General features: G+C 43.3%; 1 protein-coding gene across 1 annotated transcript in view; it reads right to left on the reverse strand.

The window, feature by feature from the left end:
* The window catches only part of SMG1 (SMG1 phosphatidylinositol 3-kinase-related kinase), a 149,371-nt gene that overhangs the window by 107,041 nt on the left and 21,603 nt on the right, over nt 1-20,727 (reverse strand). The window contains exon 2 of the mRNA XM_015558989.1: nt 17,676-17,731. The gene's annotated coding sequence lies outside the window, so the exon portion shown is untranslated. The remainder of the gene's footprint in view (nt 1-17,675; nt 17,732-20,727) is intronic.

Raw genomic sequence — 20,727 nt, forward strand, 5'->3', positions numbered from 1 at the left:
GGCACGCCTCACTCCCAGCGAACCTCGCCAAGGTCCGTGGGCCCGCAGCTTGGGCTCCTGGGAGAGGGCATGTCTGCCACCCCTGCCCGCACCCCCTCCCAGAACGCCCCGGAAGGCACCTGACCCTCGAAAGCCGGACTGTCAGCGGTCAACAGGCATCCACTCCGAATCCCGCGCGCGCTCACCTTCCCCACCCTGTCCGGTGAAAGGTAAAAATAATAAAAAAGAAAGGGCGTGGTATCCACCTAGCCAACCCTCACCTGAAGTGTGCCCTGGAGTTCTGACGCCTTGACCATTTCTTCACATTGGTAAGCACTAAACTAAATGGAGGGCGAAAGGAGAGCAACCACCAACCCCTGTCCTCACAACATGAACTGTGCTTTGACATCCTCTCACCCTAGCACTTGCCCACCTCCACCACCAGAAAGGGTTTGGCTAAAGAGGGTCAAACTCTCCCTCCCCAACCCCTCCCACAGTCTCCCCTAAAGACTTTCTTTCCTAAAGGACCCAATGCACCCCGGGGTTGCAGATTCAGAGAGTAACGGTGGATAAGATTCACATCAATCCTTACTTCCCATGTAATCTTTGTCTTACCCTATATAAGCAGCTGGCTTATGAAGGACTGCAGGGTAGATTTTTGTGGATGACCTGCTGCTCTCCCATACTGCCACAGTATTGGAATAAATTCTCATATAGGATTTAAAAAAAAAAAGATTCACATCAAACAGGTAACTGAGGAGTTACCTTTGGAAGAATAGTCAAAGGGTCTTAACCTCATCTCTCGTCCAGAGCATCTTAATCTATTTTATGCTGCAAGGAAAAGTCTTTGTGTGATTTAAAATTATTACCAAAAGCACTTGAAGATTATGAAATGTTGGTATCTCCACATTTCAATTTGCTTATCCCCCCAACCCCTCACTAAACTATGATTCTGCTGATTCTAAAGGATGGAAAGTTAGATTTTCAAATGAGCCCTCTCTCCCCACACCCATCTCCCCATTCAGGGGGAAAAAAACTCCTGCTCTGAACTGGAGCTGATACCTGACTCAATGCAGAAATTCCCCCTAGGTCTGACCCAAGCATCGTCATCCACATGTGTAAAAAAATAATGTAATAATACACCCAAGTTTAGAGGGATATGTTCTACAGGTACAACTCCATCCTAAAATTTGCCCTCCTACCTCCACATTTGCCCACCTCCTTCTTGCTAAGGGGAGGATAAGAAGAAGGGTCCTATTAGTTGTAAAAAAAGGTCCTACAAGAGATGTCCTTTCTTCTTGATTTATTATTTCCTCTTCCCTGTTCTTCTATGAAGAGAAAAAGTCCCTCTTGAATCAAGTCCCAAGATTAGGGTCTCCTCATTAGTGTGGTCCTCTCTGGGAGACTGTTATTCCTGCCACAAGGTATTTGGGTTTTGTATGTTTGTGGTTAATGTTTCATTACATAAGCAATAAGGAATACATTATCCTTGTGTACGGTTTAAATGTACAGCCTAGTCATGATTTATTCTTTCATTCAACATTCAGCAAAATTTATTGAGCATCTGTTAACCAAGTAGTTGGGAACATGGACAGTGGCCAAGACTTAATCCCTGTCCTCAAAGAACTCTGGAAGAAAGGGTCAGAAAGATAGATTTATTATAAGAAATGACTGAGATATTTAGGTTTGCCCTCTCTCCACCACCCTGCAAGCCTGTCTTGCATTCTGACTACAATGTCCCCCTCTCCCAAAGCCTTTCCTTAATTTTAAATTCCAAATGTCCTTGGACCTGTTTTCCTCAGATCCTTTACTTTGTATGCACCAGGTGAGTTGATGCTTCCCTCCTCTTTGCTCAGACCCATGAGCAAATGGTTGATGTGGCCGATAAAGCTTGTTTACTTCCTTAAATAGTTGATTGCAATAATGATACAGCGAACAAATTATGTCAATTACTCATGTTCTAAAATGATTTGCAGCCGAATAGCTAGAACCTTAGACCTCTGAGAAAAATTCCAGGAGTCTTCTAACCTTTCCAAATTATAAAACAACAGCAGAGTAATTTGAGGAATTTGAACTGGGTTCAAATTCCAAGTCCTTCACTTAAAAACTGAGGGAGTGTCAGCAACCTCCTGACTCTCACAGTGCCCCAGTTTTTCATCTGTGAAATGGAGATGATAACAGTAGTGCCAATCCCTTAAGGATTAATAGAGATTGTAAAGTTCTTTGCACAGTGCCTGCCACACAATAAGCAATCAATAAATGATAGCTAAATATCAGATCTACAACTTCTGGAAACACATGGTTATTTGGATATTTGACCAATGAAGGAGAAAAAAAAAAGTCACTGGCAGTTTGCTCAAACAATTGCTTCTTATTTGTCATTGCTTTTTGTACTTCTCCCACAGAAATCATTAAAAACACTCAGTGTTGGCAAAGGGGTGGTGTAAGGACACCGAAGATAGGTGTCATTTGGCACAACTTCCTGGAAAGCAATTTAACAGTGTACATCCAAAGACTTAAAATTGTTAATACCCTTTCCCCCAGTAATTCCACTTCTGGGAATCTACCCTAAGAACATTTGCCACACTGCAGCCAAAGTGATTTTCTTAAAATAAAAATCAGATGTTACCATCCTACTTTAAACCCATCAATGGCTTTCCATTCTTCTTAGAGTAAAATTCAGACTTGTCGCCACTAAGAGCCTACAAGAGCCTATAAAAGCTGGTTCCTTTTACATTGCAAATATTCCACAGCAGCTCATATCCAGATCAGGATCCTAAAGGTGGGTCTCAATTTTATCTTCACTATGCCTAGGCTGCACCCCAGACCACTGGGTGGGCCCAGGCATCAGTATTTTTTAAGACTTCCACAGGGGATTCTACTCAAGGTTTAGAAACACCACTTTCAAGTCCCTAAGCACTGAAAATGATCTCCGTGCCTCCTCCAACCTCAAATCCCAGCAAGTGTGGGTTACAAAGACAATTCCAAACCATTGAGTAAAAAATAATAGTTGAAAGCCCAGTTTTTCCCATGGCAACTACTTGTATACTTTGAAATGTATATATCAAATATGGTCAAGTCTCAAAACTTAAAAAAAAAATTTTTTTTTCATTTCTTTTGGTGGTTCTGCTTCACTGGTTCCATTAGCACTTCTCTACTCCACTCCATAGGGACCACTTTTCTGTTCCTGAAACACACCAAGCCAGTGCCTCTGGGCTTTAGCACTTGCTGTTCCCTCTGCCTACAATGCCTTTCCTACATTTTTTCCATCAGAGTTGTGTTGACTGCCAACAAAAAGTCAGCCAAGATATTCCTTCAGCAAAAAAGGATTTTTTCAGGGGGTAAGGCATGTAGTAGATTACAATCCAGCATGCTTAGCTCTAGCAAGCCATAGTCAGGTCCTGGGAAACCAAAGGAGAGGAAGCTCTTTAGTAGAGGGGAAGAGGAAGTTGCCGGAGGCGGTGCTGTTAGAACCAAAGAGTTCTTCCTGTAGTGCTTTTGAAACGGGTGTGTGAGCTCCTCCTCCTAGACCTCCCAATTCCTGTCCAGGTTGAAGTCTTTGTCATTAATTTTGACTGGGTCAAAGTGAGTGAAGTTCTTATGGTGCCAAATTCAAGGAGGCGCTCACTCCCAGGATTGTGTGTGTGCCAACCCTTTCTCACCCTGCTCCTGGCAGCTTTCCAGGGCCCATCTTAATTCTTCTAAGAGGTTTTCCCTGACCTCCCAACCCAAGAAAGCTGGCCAGTACCCTTTCCAGGGACTCCGCTACACACCCTACTTCTTTCATTGGTAACACTCACCACCAGCGGCAAGTACAAGGTTCCTCCCACCCCATTCATCTGTCACACCCTTAGGAAATGGGCTCTGTCTGAGAAGGCAAAGTCCACACCTGTCCCAGCTCCATCCTTTCGATCCCCAGTATATAGCACAGCAACCTGACCCAGAGCAGGCACTCAAAAATAGTTGTTAATGGGAGGAATGAAATGGAAATGAACGAAAACATAGACTAAGATGAATACAAACGTGTTCATCTCAGTTTTACTTATTAATAGAAAGAAAAGTCCAACAATAGGAAACTAATTAGGAGATAGTACATTCATAGTTAGAATTTTATGCAACCATTAAAAATTATATGTATGAAGAAGTTTTTCTTTTGTTTTTTTTTAAATATATTTTATTGAGTTTTTACAGAGAGGAAAGGAGAGAGATAGAGAGTTAGAAACATCGATGAGAGAGAAACATCGACCAGCTGCCTCCCGCACATCCCCCACTGGGGAAGTGCCCGCAACCCAGGTACATGCCCTTGACCGGGATCGAACCCGGGACCCTTCAGTCCGCAGGCCAACGCTCTATCCACTGAGCCAAACCGGTTTCAGCTGTATGAAGAAGTTTTAAATGAAATCAGGAAAATATTATGTAAACTTATTAAAAAGAAAAGCATGAGATTTAGAAATGAACATGTGCTAGAACCCCAACTGAGTTAAAAATGGGAGGGGGAAGTTTCATAGAAAAAAAAGGTTAGAAGAAAATATATTCAATTTACCTAATATTGGTGTCCTGTGAAAAGTAGGATCATGGTTGACTTTTTTCCTGATTATTGCTAGTTTTCTAATACAGAAGTAGTAGTTATAAAACAAAAAAAAGTTTAACTAAAATTAGGCATTCAGTATATATGTGTTGAATGAGTAGACAAAGAATTAGTACTCACAGGGTGTGGCACTGACCCACATAAACCAGTTAAATAAACTTTGGCCAAGGCATTGAGTCTTAACTCTAATAATAGTGACTAACTCTAGCTAATATTTATTGAGCATTTACTAATGCCAAGCACTGAGCCAAATGATCTGTGTGGGCTACTTCATGGAATTCTCCAAAACCACACTATGAGCTGGGTACCTCTGATGCCAGGGGGTACTGAGCAGCCTGCCCAAGGTCACCTGCTGGTAGTAGGCAGTAACTGTCACAGGCAGGGACAGAAGGGACACTTGGTCCGGACCTCACATTCGTCAAAGGCCTCAGATCTAGACCTTTGACATTATTGCCTAATGAGGTTATGCAGAGTCCCAGGGGCATGGTGACAGGAAAGAAGTCTGGATTTTAAAAATTGTGTCCCCTTGCCAGGGCCGGTTTGGCTCAGTGGATAGAGCGTCGGCCTGCGGACTGGGGGGTCCCGGGTTCGATTCCGGTCGGGGGCATGTACCTGGATTGCGGGCACATCCCCAGTGGGATATGTGCAGGAGGCAGCTGATCAATGTTTCTCTCTCATCGATGTTTCTGACTCTCTATCTCTCTCCTTTCCTCTCTGTAAAAAATCAATAAAATATATTTAAAAAAAAAAATTGTGTCCCCTTATTGGCCCACGCACCTGTAGAGGCTCTGCCTGAACGCTTCATAATAAAGATTATTATTACCTGGTGAATAGATCATTATATTGCATTGTAGTTCCCCACCTCGTGTTAAAAGTGCTCAGTTGTGCCCTAGCCGGTTTGGCTCAGTGGATGGAGCATTGGCCTGTGGACTAAAGGGTCCCAGGTTCGATTCCAGTCAAGGGCATGTACCTTGGTTGCGAGCACATCCCCAGTAGGGGGTGTGCAGGAGGCAGCTGATCCCATGTTTCTCTCTCATCGATGTTTCTAACTCTCTATTCCTCTCCCTTCCTCTCTGTAAAAAATCAATAAAATATATATTTTCTAAAAAGTGCTCAATTATAAAAGGAAAATTCTTAAAATATACCATAAATTTTGTGACCTGTCTGCTATTTCTTACAATTTTAACATACTCAGAGCCTCAAACACTGAGAGTTGACCTGAGCCTTTCTTAACTTTTGAAAGGCCCTGGCACCCAGAGTCCTTACCCACCAGGATTTTCCCAGATAGATCTTCCAAATTTCCTACATAAATATTCAAATTTACATCCTTATAAACAAAAGATAAGGTTCTCTCTTTTGTTCCCTTTAATGCCCAGGCCTGGCACTGGATTAACCCCAGTTAGGCACCAAGCATGGAGGAACTTCACCCTCCAACAGGAGATTTGAGTACAAGAGTGACTTTAAAACACAATCTTAAAAGCAAACCTACATCAGAGAGACATTACAGAAAATTTAAAAAGAAGAAAAACAGCAGTCCTCTTATTCCTGCTCCTAGATAGGAAATCGTTGTCACAGTCAGGCTCCCTTGGTAAGGGCTATTTTTATAGCCAGTTTTCAAGCTGGTGCTGGAAGAATTTGGCTGGGAAACCTCATGACACATTTGAAACCTCCACTCAGGCTGCCTCAGCTTGAGGCAAGGGCCAAGCTTCTATGAATCAGGACGCAAGATGTGCTGCCCAGTGGCTCATGCATTCTCCAAACAATAAAATAGGAGGGTGATGACGTCCAGTCAAAGTTATTTCAGACTTAAAATGTGGAGAAAAAGAGGGGTAAGATTCCCCCAGGCTTGGCCTCAGTGATGCTCAAGTATTGGCGTGGCAGTTCTAAAGAAGCCACCTCCTTTGCTTCCCAAGATTAAAGCTATATCAGGGACATGTGTAAATAAAATGCAGATTATGTAAATGACAGTTCCAACAGCAAGTCATTGCCATGTCCTGTTTGTAGTTACCTTTTAACGCATGCATATCTCTTTACTTAGTAAATGTCTTTATGAATAATTGAATTTTATGGAGGTTAGACTTTTTACTTTTTTAAAAAAAAATAAATGTTTATTTTAATTTACTGATTTGAGAGGAAGAGAGAGAGAAGGGGTGGGACACAGGGAGGGAGAGAAACAGATTTGTTGTTCCACTTATTTATGCATTCATTGGTTGATTCTTGTACGTGCCATGACCAGGGATCGAACCCAAAACCTTGGTGTATCAGGAAGATGCTCTAACCAACTGAGCTACCCAGCTAGGGCCAGACTTTTTACTTTGAATGCTAACTGACAAGCACTGTTTGGCCAGAGAGAGTGCACTTCCTTTCCGTCTGGCTTTTATAAAGCAGTGTAGCTTCGGTTTTTAACTCGTTTCTTAAAAATATTATTTTTCATTCAACATTGTTTTGTATTAGAGGCCTGATGCACAAAATTCATGCAAGGGCGTTGGCCCCAGCCCCTGCCTGCCGCCATGGCTGGGGGGCCTCTGCTGCCTCTGCCTTGGCCCCTGCCCACTGCAGCTTTGCCCAGAAGGAAGGACATCTGGTCTAATTAGCATATTACACTTTTATTATTATAGATTAGTTTCAGGGTACAGTGGTGGTTAGACAATCATACACTTTACAAAGTGTTTTGATATTTCCAGTACCCACCTGGCACCATACATAGTTATTACAACACTAGAGGCCCAGTGCACAAAAATTCGTGCACCTGGCGGGGGGAGTGGTGAGCGGGGTTGTTCCCTCAGCCCAGCATGTGCCCTCTCACAGTCTGGGAGCCCTCAGGGGATGTCCAACTGATGGCTTAGACCCGCTTCCCATCAGGGAGGTGACCAGGCCGGCTGATCAGGGGACAGCGCCAGCTGGTGAGTGGCCAGTCCCCCACTTCCCACCTCCCTCTGCCTTCACCCCTCTGTTGCCTCTGGTTTTGCTGCCCCCCCCCCTCAATTGTGGTCCCCTCCCTCTGCCCACTGGCATGTATCTTGGCTGGCCTGGCGCCACCTGCTCCGCAGCCCCACCCCCCTACCAGTCATTCCCCGTTCAGTCGATTTGCATATTAAGCTTTTATTATTCAGGATTGCTGATTATATATTCCCTATGCTGTCCTTTTAAGTTATGGCTTCTAGTGTCTTTCCCTGGGTTCTTACCCAACTCTAGCTCCTTAAACATCTTGCTGAAAGTCAGGGCCCTCCAGGATTGGGCTGAAGAGAAAAGATATTAATGTGTGGTGGGGGTGGGAAGAGGAAGTATGCATAGTGAAGTTAAAGCCAGGTAAACGAGGGGGGTGCATTCAGTATTGCTGTCACTACTTGGAAGTCACCCAAATCTGATGATGATGATGATGATACAATTCATATTAACAATAGCTAACATTTACGGGGCTCTTGTTACCAGCCAGGCATGGTGCTAAGGGGCTTTACATAACTAGCTCATTGCTAATTGAATCCTCAAACTGACCACATAAAATTGGTTGCTCCTCTTATTCCCATTTTACAGATGATGAAGTAGGGGCTTATCGAGGACACAACTTGCCCAAGGTGACATAACCAGTAAATAATAGAGCTGAAGTTTAAACTCACTGCAGTTGTCTCACCTGTCTCCACGCTGCCCCTATAATTTACTTTAGCCAACAATCAATCTATCAAATGGTAGCCCATATTCTTAAAAACAATCAGTTGTCACGAGTTTAATTCATTACAGTTAAAGAGTTGAAGAGCCCACCAAGTAAGGGAAGGGTAAATATCTCCCTCCAGAGCTTCTTGCTGAAATAGAAATGTCCGGCCTCTTTGGTGATCTCCTATATATCATAACTAAAATGATCACTTTGCCCCATGCCAAGGAGGCATATAAAGGCTTATTCTGGAAGGTCTTTTATGCTAAAATTATTTGAAGGTCACAACGCTTGGCATGGTGTTTGAACCACCCTCCAGGCATGCCACCTCTCAGGGGACCCTCCCCGCTGGGCCCTGGAAGAAGATTCTTGGAAAAACACTTGAGGTGACTTTTGGATGCAAGGGAAGCAGATGGCCGAGTATGACATCACCTCAGGTCAGGGAAACAGAAATATGAAAATAATAGGATTGTAGAAAAATAATAGCCTAATCTCCAAATTATCAGCAAGTGTTTGGGAAGTGTTTATTCACAGCAAATACCAGGATGGAAGAGAGCTAATAAATGACAAAGTCTGGCCTTGTGCTGCCCAATTTAAAAGCAGATAACACCTTTTCCACCATTTTGTTAAAAATAATAATGACTACTTACTGAAAATTTTAATTACATTTAATGTCTATTTTAATTTCTAACCACCACCATTCCTCAAACTCTGGGAGGAAAATATTATCAAATCCTCATTTTCACATAGGAAGAAATGGCACTCAGGAAATTTAGCGAGTTACTTGCCACCCACCTGGTAAGTGGCAGAAACTGGTTTTGAACCTTGGGTTTCTTTTATCAGAGATACCCCCTACCTGAAAACCACCTGAGGGGCATCTGAGGAAGAACATTTTTCTGACCATCCTTTAATGTACCAAACTTACGAACATCAAAGGACACTATCAACAAGTGAAAAGGCAACCCATGGAAGAGAGAAAATATTTGCAAATCATATACCAGAAAAGGGGTTAATATCCAGAATGTACAAGAACTCTTACAATTCAACAAAACAAACAGCTCAATTGAAAAATGGGCAAAAGCCCAGCCAGTGTTGCTCAGTGGTTGAGCATTAACCCATGAACCAAGAGGTCCCCAGTTCAATTCCCAATCAGGGAACATGCCCGGGTTACGGGCTCCATCCTCAGTGGGGAGTGTACAGGAGGCAGCCGATCAATGTTTCTTTCTCATTGATGTTTCTATCTCTCTATCCCTCTCCCTCCCTCTCTCTTTAAAATCAATAAAAACATGTTTTTTTAAAAAATGGGCAAAGGGCCCTGACTGGTTTGGCTCAGTGGATAGAGCGTTGGCCTGCAGACTGAAGGGTCCCAGGTTTGATTCTGATCAAGGGCATGTACCTTGGTTGCGGGCACATTCCCAGCAGGGAGTGTGCAGGGGGCAGCTGAATTGATGTTTCGCTCTCACTGATGTTTCTAACTCTCTATCCTTCTCCCTTCCTCTCTGTAAAAAAATCAATAAAATATATATTTTTAAAAATGGGCAAAGGACTTGAATAGACATTTCTTCAAAGAAGATACATAAATGTACAATAAGCACATGAAAAAATGCTTAGCATTACCAATCATTAGGGAAATGCAAATAAAAATCACAATAAGATACCACTTTGTATGCATTAGAACAGCCATTATAAATGAACAGGCAAATAAATAAACAGAAAATAAGAGATGGTGAGCTTGTGGAGCAATTAGAACCCTTGTGCATTCTGGTGGACATGTAAAATGGTGTAGACACTATGGAAGTTCCTCAAAAAGGTAAAAAATAGAATTACCATGTGATTTAGAATTCCATTTCTGGGGATAAAAGAATTGAAAGCAAGGACTCCAGCAGATATTTATAACCATGTTCATAACAGCATTTTCAAAGCCCTAAAATGGAAGCAACCCAAGTATCCAAAAATGGATGGAGGGTAAACAAAATGTGACATACCCATATAATGGAATATCATACAGCCTTGAAAAGGAAGGAAATTCTGAGATATGTTATAATATAGATGAACATTCAGGATATTATGCTAAGTGAAATAAGTCATGTAATAAAGAACAGATACTGTATGATTCCACTTATAGGAGGAACCTAGAGTAGTCAAATTCATAGAGACAAAGTAAAATGGTGGTTGCCAGGGCCTAGGCAGTGGTTCTCAACCTTCCTAATGCTGCGACCCTTTACTACAGTTCCTCATGTTGTGGTGACCCCCAATTTCATTGTTACAAATTGAACATAATTAAACATAATTAAAGCATAGTGATTAATCACAAAAACAACATGTAATTATATATGTGTTTTCCGATGGTCTTAGATGGCCCCTGTGAAAGGGTCGTGACCCACAGGTTGAGAACCACTGGAGGGGAGTTATTGTTTAACTGGTACAGAGTTTCAGCTTGGGAGGAGGTTTGGGAGGAGGACAAGGTTCTGGAGATGGATGGTGGTGTTAGTAGCACATCACGTGAAAGTACTTAGTGCCACTGAATTGTATACATAAATGGTAAATTTTGTATTATGTACTAGAGGCCCAGTGCATGAATTCATGCACAGATGGGGTCCGGCTGGCCCAGCCCCAATTAGGGCAGATCGAAGCCCGGCCTGTCAGGAGGAGGAGATGGCGGGAGGTTGGCTGGCCAGTCTGCCTCGATCTGGCCTGATAAGGGCCAGGCCAGCTTGGGGGAGGGGCTGTGGGCAACTGGCCAGTGGGCCCCACCCCCGGTTGGGGTGGGGGAGGCCAATTGGGGGAAGGGCCGGCCATGGGGAGGGGCTCTGGGTGGTGGGCCAGCTGGCTCTGTCCCCAAATGTGGTGGGGGAATCTGGCCAATGCCTTGTTTTATAAATTAAATGTTGGAATATCAGCATGCTCATTTATTTACATACTAGAGGCCTGGTGCATGAATTCGTGCATGGGTGGGGTCCAGCCTGCCCCGCCCCTATCAGGGCCAATCGGGGCTGGGCTGGCCAGGGGGAGGGGCTGCAGGAGGTTGGCTGGCCTGCTCCCTGCTCCGCCCCCTATTGGGGTAGAGGGGGCGATCAGGGTTGGGGCTGGCCGGGGGAAGGGCCACAGGGGAGTTGGCTGGCTGTCTGCACCCCCCTGTCCCCATTGGACAGGTTTATGGGCCCGCAGTGGGCGTCATAGTGACTGGTCCTTATGGTGTTTGGGTCTCTGCCTCTTTATATATTTAGATATTTTGCCACAATGGGACAGATGGTAAAGGGAGAGAGAGTACAAGTCATAGGAGCTGTTACTATCCTCTACTTAATAACTGCCTTCCTAATGATAACAGGAAACAATAACAATACTGTATCTATTTTTTTAAAGTATTTTGTCATTTATTTGCTCTTCGGCCCTGCCCCCACTCCCGGTCAACCCAGTCACTCTGATCCATAGCAGAGACTAAGTCCGGGCCAGACATCTATCTGGTCGACCCTTGCTCTCTCTCTCTGTGGATGGTGAGGGCCCCACCCAGAGACCAAGTCCCGGCTGGGCCATCTGGTCGACCCCCTCCACCGAGCAACCATCTCCCACCGCCGCCCCTTTTGGGGAGTGCTGGTCGACTGGGATTTTCGGGGGGTGGGGGGGGGGGGGGAAATGGGTAGGGAGTGGGCCCTTGGCCCACCGGGAAAGGGGCCGCGTCCACCACCATCGCTCCCCCGCCCCCACCCCCTGCTTTCCAGCCCGAGGCCCGGAGGAGCGCGCGGCTCCCCCACCCTGGCCCCCTTTCCGTCCCAATAACAATATTTTTGAATTATTTTTAAATAATGAATTAATACTTTTTCTTACATGTTATTTATAGAAATAATTTTTAGATTAAAAGTTATTGCTAGTACAAGTTTGTTCGCAGAATAGAGTTTGGAAAAACTGCTGAAAACCTCATTAACTGTATTTAAACTTTATGAACAAGAGTTGCAGTTTAGACTGACATTATCCCATATGGTAGCTACTAGCCACTGTGGCTACAGAGCACCTAAAGTGTGGCTGGTTCCCATCAAGATATGCTGTAATAAAATATACACCAACTGTCAGACTTATTACCAAACATAGAGTGTAAAGATAAAATTGACAAATTTTATACTGATTATATGAAGTGATAATATTTGGATATATTGAGTTAAATAAAATATATTATTAAAATCAATGTCACCTGTTTCTCTTTGTGTGTGCGATGCCTACATTGTGTCTGGGCAGCTACAGAGCTACAAGCTGTTCCTGAGGCACTGGCAGCTCACTCACAGTCTCTGCTGACAATTATGAACCAGGGTCTCCTTACAAGACCTAACCTTCCTACCCTTCAAGGCCCAAGTCAACTCTTCCATAAAGTTTATCTTTACCTTCATACCTAAACTCCCCCTTTTCTGACCCTATAAGATTAACTTAGCCACTCATTTAAGGCACTTAAGTGTATTACTAGTTCTTAATTCCCCAAGCAAACCAATGTAGGTAGTTTGTAAGAAGTCTCTGATTCGGGGTGAGGAAACACACAATAAGTATCCTATACATTCTGGCTAGTCTACCACCACAACTGATACCAATAATCAATTACAACACTATGCCCATGACAGAACTTAGGAATCGATCACAGCATGTTTTTCCTCCAAGCCCATTGAAGGTCTTATTATCAATTTCAATACAGAGCTCCAGGCAGCTACTACCCATTGATCAAAGTTACCATGAGACAAAAAACAAACCTATTTGCCATCCTTTTAATAGAGTCACTTAGCGGTTAGGATTGACAGAGTAAATTTAGCAAAGAGGCACAAGTTTAAATTTTTCTCTCTGCATCACAGGCTATGTAACAACAAAATAAGGCTGATAAGTAGATTTTATCAATAATGTGTCCAAGTATGTTATCATTGTCTGATATCAGGTATGTGGGTAATTCCATGTTCCTAATGAGTAATGTCATTATATACATCAAGGCAGGGTCTCCAAGAGTGAGTTTCAAGGAACACTGGTTCTGTAGGATATTAATAAAAAATGGATTCTCTATTCAAATAAATGAGAAACATTAGGTTTCTCATTTATTTAAAAATTTCTCATTTATTTATAAAAATTTAAAATGATTTATTGTTACTCTCTGAGAAAGGGATCTAGTGTGCTCCCCAATTTTTTCAACATGGAGTCCCATTTTCATATCTTAAGGAGCTATGTTCTAAGAAACATATCTTAGTAAATACTGTTCCAAAGATTAATGCTTGTTTTATTTTTGAAAATGGGGAGGGGGGTACATTGATGCTAGGAATCATTGTAGTCTTTCCTTTATTTTTCAAATTTATTTCTTCAAACCCAGGCATTTATTGCCATCAATTATCTGATGGCAACACGTGAGCGATGAATCATTATAATTATTTAGAGTGAAAGGCAACTCAGCCACGGCCTGATCCAACTCCCTGAATTTGCTGATGAGGTAACTGAGGCTCGAGGAGATTAAGCACCCTGCCCAAAGTCACCAAGCGTATCAGTGTCTAAGATATTGGAAGGCTAAAAAAGAAGTTAAAACATGAAGTGGCTCACCTACATAATCTCCTATCCCTAGACTGCCCTCATCTATCATTTGTTTACTTGCAAGAGAAAATTACATTTTGCAGGAGGGCTGTAAATATAGAGAAGAGATTTATTACAGCAGAGAGCAGTGCAGCCTCGGAGCGCTCTGAGCCTTCCCGAGGAAACCAGGCAAAGTGAAAGTTCACGTTGGAGCTCTTTATATTAACGATGATACCACTCAAAGAGCTTCTCTAGCTTGGTTTCTAGAGTTCTGGACATAATTTTTCACATTGTCCTCAAAACATGGGCCCTGTGCTACATAAGGTTAGTGGTTGGGGTTGGCCTCTCAATGGAAAGCTTAGTAGAATTTGGACAACTCAGCAGACCTCCATTTGGGACTTAATGCCATATTCTTGCTGATACCATCGTAGAGACCACATAGCACGGGTCCCCATACTCCATGACGTTTACTCTCATATAGCCCAAGCAGCTTTCTCCCTGGGAAAGCTAATTGGCACTGACCTTCACTAGGTCAGGATTTCTCAACCTCCACACTGTGGCATTTGGGCTTGTATAATTCTCTGTTGTGGGGGCTGTCTTGTGCTTTGTGGGTGTTTTGTAGCATTCCTGGCCCCTACTCACTGGACACCAGTAGCATCCCCCAGATTGCAATAGTCAAAAATATTTCTAGACCGGCCAGCGTGGCTCAGTGGTTGAGCATCAACCTATGAACCAGGAGGTCATGGTTTGATTCCTAGTCAGGGCACATGCCCAGGTTGCAGGCTCAATCCCCAGTAGGGGGCGTGCAAGAGGCAGCCAATCAATGATTCTCTCCCATCATTTCTCATCATTGATATTTCTACTTCTCTCTGACTCTCTCTTCCTCTCTGAAATCAATAAAAAATATACTTTAAAAATATTTCTAGATATTGACAAATGCCTCTTGGGGAGAACTCTGCCCCTGGCTGAGAACCAATGTTCTAGATGAATTCAATGAGGATGACTGCTATTTTAACTAGAGAGTCAATTTCCACTAGAGACAGTAAGCTTCTCAGGAAACATGTATTAATCATCTATCTTCCCTCCCTGGCACATAATAAGTGTTCATTCATCAATTTCATTTCAAAAATATTTATTAAGCACTTATTATGTGCCATGCACACCTCCGGGGAATAGGAGTACAGCAGTGAACATCAGATAATCCCTGGCCTCAAGGAGTTTACATTCCAAAGGGGGGAAGACACATAATAAAAACATAAACAAAAGCATAAGTAAATATATAGGGTAATTTCAGGTACTAAGTGCTTTGAAGAAAGAGGGATGCTTGCCCTAGCTGGTTTGGCTCAGTGGATAGAGAGTTGGCCTGCAGACTGAAGGGTCTCGGGTTTGATTCTGGTCAAGGGCACCTACCAAGCTGTGGGCTTGATCCCCAGTAGGGGGCATGCAGGAGGCAGCCAATCAATGATTCCCTCTCATCATTGATGTTTGTATCTTTCTCTCCCTCTCCCTTCCTCTCTGAAATCAATAAAAATATATTTTTTTTAAAAAAGAAAGAGGGATGCTTTAGCTAGAATAGTCTATTATTTGGAATTTAGTTGGTAACAGGATCCAAAATAACAGTGGCTTAAATAAGATAAAAGTTTCTTTCTCCCACAAATAGAAGTCCAGAAGCAAGTAATCCAGGTCGGCTATGGCCATTCTGCTCCATGAAGTCCTCAGAGATCCAGGCTCCTCCTATTTTGTTGCTCTGCTGTGCACAGCCCCCATTTCCAAGGTTACCTCATGATCTTAGATGGCTGCTCCAGCTCCAGCCATCACATCACATTCCAGCCGGCAGAATGAATAGAAGGTGGGGGGAGGCAAAGGGTATATGCCAATTATCTTTTAAGGATGGTTCTTAGAAGCTGCCATATTATATTTCTGTTTATATTGCCTTGGCCAGAACTTAGCCATGTATCCATAAACAGTTTAAGGGGGATTGGCCTATTTTGCACTCAGCTAAAAATAAGAGGTTCCATTTTTTTTTTTTTTTGAAAAAAAAAAAAGAGGGAACTAGAAGTCTCTGCCAGAGAGAGTATGCACGTGGTGAGAAGTGATCACATTTTGCATATAATGCCGTGGAATATTGGTGCCTAAGTACACAGGGCTACTTGAGGGATTAGATGTGGGGTATGATGGGAATTAGAAAAAAATAAGACTATTTCCCAGGGTTTGACCTGAGCAACCAGTGTATGGCAGTGTCCTTTACTGATCTAGGAAAGGCTTGAAAGGAGTCAAATTTGGGTCAAGAGTTCTGTTTTGACCATGGTAAGTCCAAGACGTGGATGAGATCTCTGAGTAGAGACGCCAAGCTGAGAGCTGAATATAAAAAATGTGGCCTAAAGATGTAAACTTGAGAGTCATCAACCTAAAGATGGTACTTGAAAGATAAGTATGAAAACAATGTCAGAGATAATTGGCTCAAGGAAAAGGAATACCTTTTTCAGTGCAATTAGACAAATTAAAAACCCTAAAATCATCCATCCTAAAAGCCCTTGAACTTCCCCAGAAGCCCCCTTCAGGATCATCAAGTATGCGACTCTTGATCTTGGTCTTCTAAATAAACCTGTCTTGGAATGTCAAGCACCACTCATAACAAGCAAAAAGCTTTGTAACATCATTTGTCAAAAAAAAAAAAAAAAAAAGGAACCCGAAAGAGTTCTTCAGCTGTACTTGCCTCCCCATCAGTGCTGCTTTTTTTATTTTTAAAAAATTGCAATTGTGCAACATTTAGACCATCCTATAGTTTACATAAGCTTTTCCAGATTTGACTTGGAGAAGCAACCAACGGATGCCGTCTCCATGGGAAACAAACTCTGAGGCATACCCTTTGAGAACACAATCTGCTTGCTGCTTACAAGTTACACACTGCCACTGCATGATTGTAATCAGACCCAACCCCTAACTCCAAAGAGTTTATAATCCTATGTAATAATAATAAAAGGCTAATATGCACATTGACGGAACGGCAGAATGACCGGTTGCTATGATGCACACTGGCCACCAGGGGGCAGATGCTCAATGCAGGAGCTGCCCCCTGGTGGTCAGTGCACTTCCATATGGGGAGTACCACTCAGCCAGAAGCTGGCTCATGGCTGGCCAGCACAGTGGTGGTGGCAGGAGCCTCTCCCACCACTGTGGCAGCACTAAGAATGTCCAACTAACAGTTTAGACCTGATCCCTTGGGGGCCTAAGCCTTTAGTCGGACATATCCTGAGGGCTCCAATAATAAAAGTAATAGTGCTAGATACCATTATTTATTGAGCACTTACTATATGCCTGGTACTTTATAGACAGAATTCTGATCTTCACATAGGCTTGATGGGGGGTATTATTCTTCCTATTTCACAGATGAAACTACCAAAAATCACAAAGATTATGTGTCTCGGTAAAGAATCTCATCTGCCTTTCCTTAGGCTTTTCTACAAGTCCAATTTTTTTCAGGAAACCTTATTATTTATTGGGGCATCTCACTTAGCTCTTTGTTCACCTAAGAGTAGAAATTCCATCTCATTCTTTAAACGAAAATAGTTTTATTTTCTTTTAAAGAGGAAGGGAGAGGAAGAGATAGAAACATCAATGATGAGAGAGAATCACCGATCGGCTGCCTCCCGCACGCTCCTCACTGGGGACTGAACCCTGACCGGGAACCCAAGAACCGTTACCTCCTGGTTCATAGGTTGACACTCAACCACTGAGCAGCATGGGCCAGGCTGTCCTGTTCTTTTTTTAAATCAACTATGGTTTCTGGCTTATAATGACCACTCAAATGTTTACTGAAAGAATAAACTGGAGACACAGAGATGACTACACAAAAAGCTACAGATTCATTAAAGGGGTAGAATTCAAATTCTAAAAGAGTCCTGGGACATCACTTAGTCTAGGGGTCATTACCTGGCTGGCCCCAGGTGAACTATGGCCTCAAGAGTGTTTTGTGTGGTTTCCAAATTCTGCCAAAAAAAAAAAAAACAACAACAAAAAAAAACAATATAAAGTTGTATTATTTTTCAACATTCAAAAATTGTGAAATTACAAACAAAAATCCAGATTTTTTTTTTTTTTTTTTTTTTTTTTCGCATCTTGAAAGTCCTCTTTGACAAGACTACACATAAACACACAGGTACAGAGATGAGTGTGCAGCCACATCTCATTCTCAGTATGAGGAAAAAGACACACTATGGGGATGGGTATTTTTTTAAAAAAAGATCTTGTCAGTTAAACAAATCCCAAGGCAATAAAGATTCCATTTTCTTTCGTCACAAAGTTGGCCTATTCTAATCTGAGGCTCCTTTCACTTCCTTAAGAAAATAGTAAGTACAAGTTAATATATATTCCAATTCTGAGATGGCCTCGGTTTCACTTTCTAAATCACCGGGCAGCGATCTGATGAGAAATGAATGAAAGAAGAAATGGGAGGGTGGAGCGGACAGAGAATAAGCAGCAGCTGGTTTACAAGGAGGCCTCCTGGGAGCAGCTATTAGACAATGTGGTAATTAACATGGTGAACAGAATTGTCCAGAATATATCCAAATGGGAATGAAAGTGTTTCCTCCTCCCTTACTCGTCTGTACCCCCCTCCCCTGAGACTTGCTCACTGAGCTTAATTCCTCTTTCTCATCATCCTCCCCTCCCCCAGCCAGAGCCTCCATTGATGGAAAGAGGGGGAGGATCACCAGAAAACCGGGAAAACAAAAGTAGCAACCTCTGGACCCGATTTAGTCAATCATTGATCTCTAAGTCAGAACGTTTCAGACACATGCTTCAGATGGCGTTTTTTTGTACCCAGGCCAGTGCTGGTCACATTTTACTGTGCTTACGAGTCCCTGGGGATCTTGCTCAAGTGCAGATTGATTCAGCAGGTCTGAGCTGGGGCCTGAGGTTCTGCATTTCTAACAAGCCCCCAGAGAGTGCTGATGCTGCAGATCCAGGGACCACACTGTTGAGTAGCCAGGCCCCAGAGCAAAGCGCTGGTTCTCAAACGTGCCTGCCCGGCTCTGACTCATCTCCGGCAGTGGTTCTCAACCTTCCTAATGCCGCGACCCTTCAATACAGTCCCTCATGTTGTGGTGACCCCCAACCATACAATTATTTTCGTTGCTACTTCATAACTGTAATCTTGCTGCTGTTATGAATCGTAATGTAAATATCTGATATGCAGGATGTATTTTCATTGTTACAAATTGAATATAATGAAAGCATAGTGATTAATCACAAAAACAGTATGTAATTATATATGTGTTTTCCGATGGTCTTAGGCGACCCCTGTGAAAGGGTCGTTCGACCCCCAAAGGGGTCGCAACCCACAGGTTGAGAACCGCTGCCCTAGGGGATCTTTAAGAACTACTGATACCGGGGCCTCACCGCCAGACTCTGATTTAACAACTGTGGGTGAAGCCCGGGCGTTGGGATTTTTGAAAGCTTCCCAGGAAATGCCAGTAATAGACACAATTTGAGAAGCACTAGAGCAGCAGTGGCTCAGTTGATTGAGCATTGTCCTGTGCACCGAAAGGTTGCCAGTTCGATTCCCGGTCAGGGCACTTAGCTGAGTTGCCTTTCAATCCCCCATTTGGGCGCATGTGGTAAGCAACTAATCTCTCTCCTTCTCTCTCTCACCCTCTCTCTCTCTCTTCCTTTCCCCCTCTCCTCTGTCTAAGCATGTCCTTAGGTGAATATTTTTTAAAAAGTTGTTTAGAGCAATAGTTCTCAAACTGTAGTGTACATTGGAGTCACCTGCACGGCCTGTTAAAACTCACAGATTACGCCCTAGCCAGTTTGGCTCAGTGGTTAGAGGGTCAGCCTGCAGACTGAAGGGTTCTGGGTTCGAGTCCAATCAAGGGCATATGCCCAAGTTGTGGGCTCAATCCCCAGTAAGGGGCATGCAGGAGGCAGCCGATCAATGATTCTCTCTTATCATTGATGTTTCTATCTCTATCTCCCTCTCCCTTCCTCTCTGAAATCAATAAAAATATATTAAAAACAGACAAAAAACACACACAGATTGCTGTGCCCCACCTAGCAGGGTTTCAGTTGGTCTGTGCACGGCCTGAGAATTTGCATTCCAACCAGGTGTGCTGATGCTGCTGGTCTAGGGATCGTGTTTGGAGAATCGCTGCCAGTAGGCTGGTGAAGAAGAGAAACCATGCAGACCGCCGCTGTCACCAAGGGGAGGCACTGATCTTCACGTAAGCATGAACTGTCAGTGCAAAGAAGCTATGTTGGCTGCCCTCCTGCCACCTGGAGAGGATTGCCCACCACCAACAGCCAGCTGGTGGCCCCTGCTTTAGCCGTAAGACTTGCCAGCTCTGCACCTGTCCACTCCATGTGGACAACCCCCTTTGCCATAGTTCAGGCCAGTTGCAGCTCCTCTACAATAGAGGGTAGTGGCCTTGTCCCCCGAGAAGTGGTGCTGATGGGAGGGTGAATGTCTGCCGTGGGCAAGCTGGAGATCGCCTACCACGTCTGGATGGTGGTAGAACATCCATCCACCCTTGCTTCATGAAAAGCCCATGATTCCATCCACAGAGATGGTTTACTACCCTGGTCCCTAGGCAAAGGGTGGCAGGGCTTCACTGTAACTACAGGGACACTGAGATATGATAGGAGTAAGAAGTCTCTCACGGAGGCCAGATGGAAGAATCAGAATTGTCTCTAAAAGAAACACTGAGCTCTTTATTCCAAAGAGTTATTTTCTGAATCGGTGTAATCTTTTCTCCAGCTTTTAATTCATGTTTTACATGAAAAATAAGCAAAGAGCATGTGATAAATTTATAACTGCGCTTCAAGATGAAGCACAGGTAAGGCCCAGCAGATCTTTTTAAATATCTATTTTTATCTTCCCCAAAGAAAATTTCTTTATTTTCCTATTTATTTTCTTTCAGGGATATTTTCATAATCAGTGGTCTAAGTTAAACTGCACTTAAAAAAAAAAGGTAGCCCTAGCCGGTTT

Source organism: Myotis davidii, unplaced genomic scaffold, assembly GCF_000327345.1.
Source record: "Myotis davidii unplaced genomic scaffold, ASM32734v1 scaffold554, whole genome shotgun sequence".
Classification (NCBI taxonomy): domain Eukaryota; kingdom Metazoa; phylum Chordata; class Mammalia; order Chiroptera; family Vespertilionidae; genus Myotis; species Myotis davidii.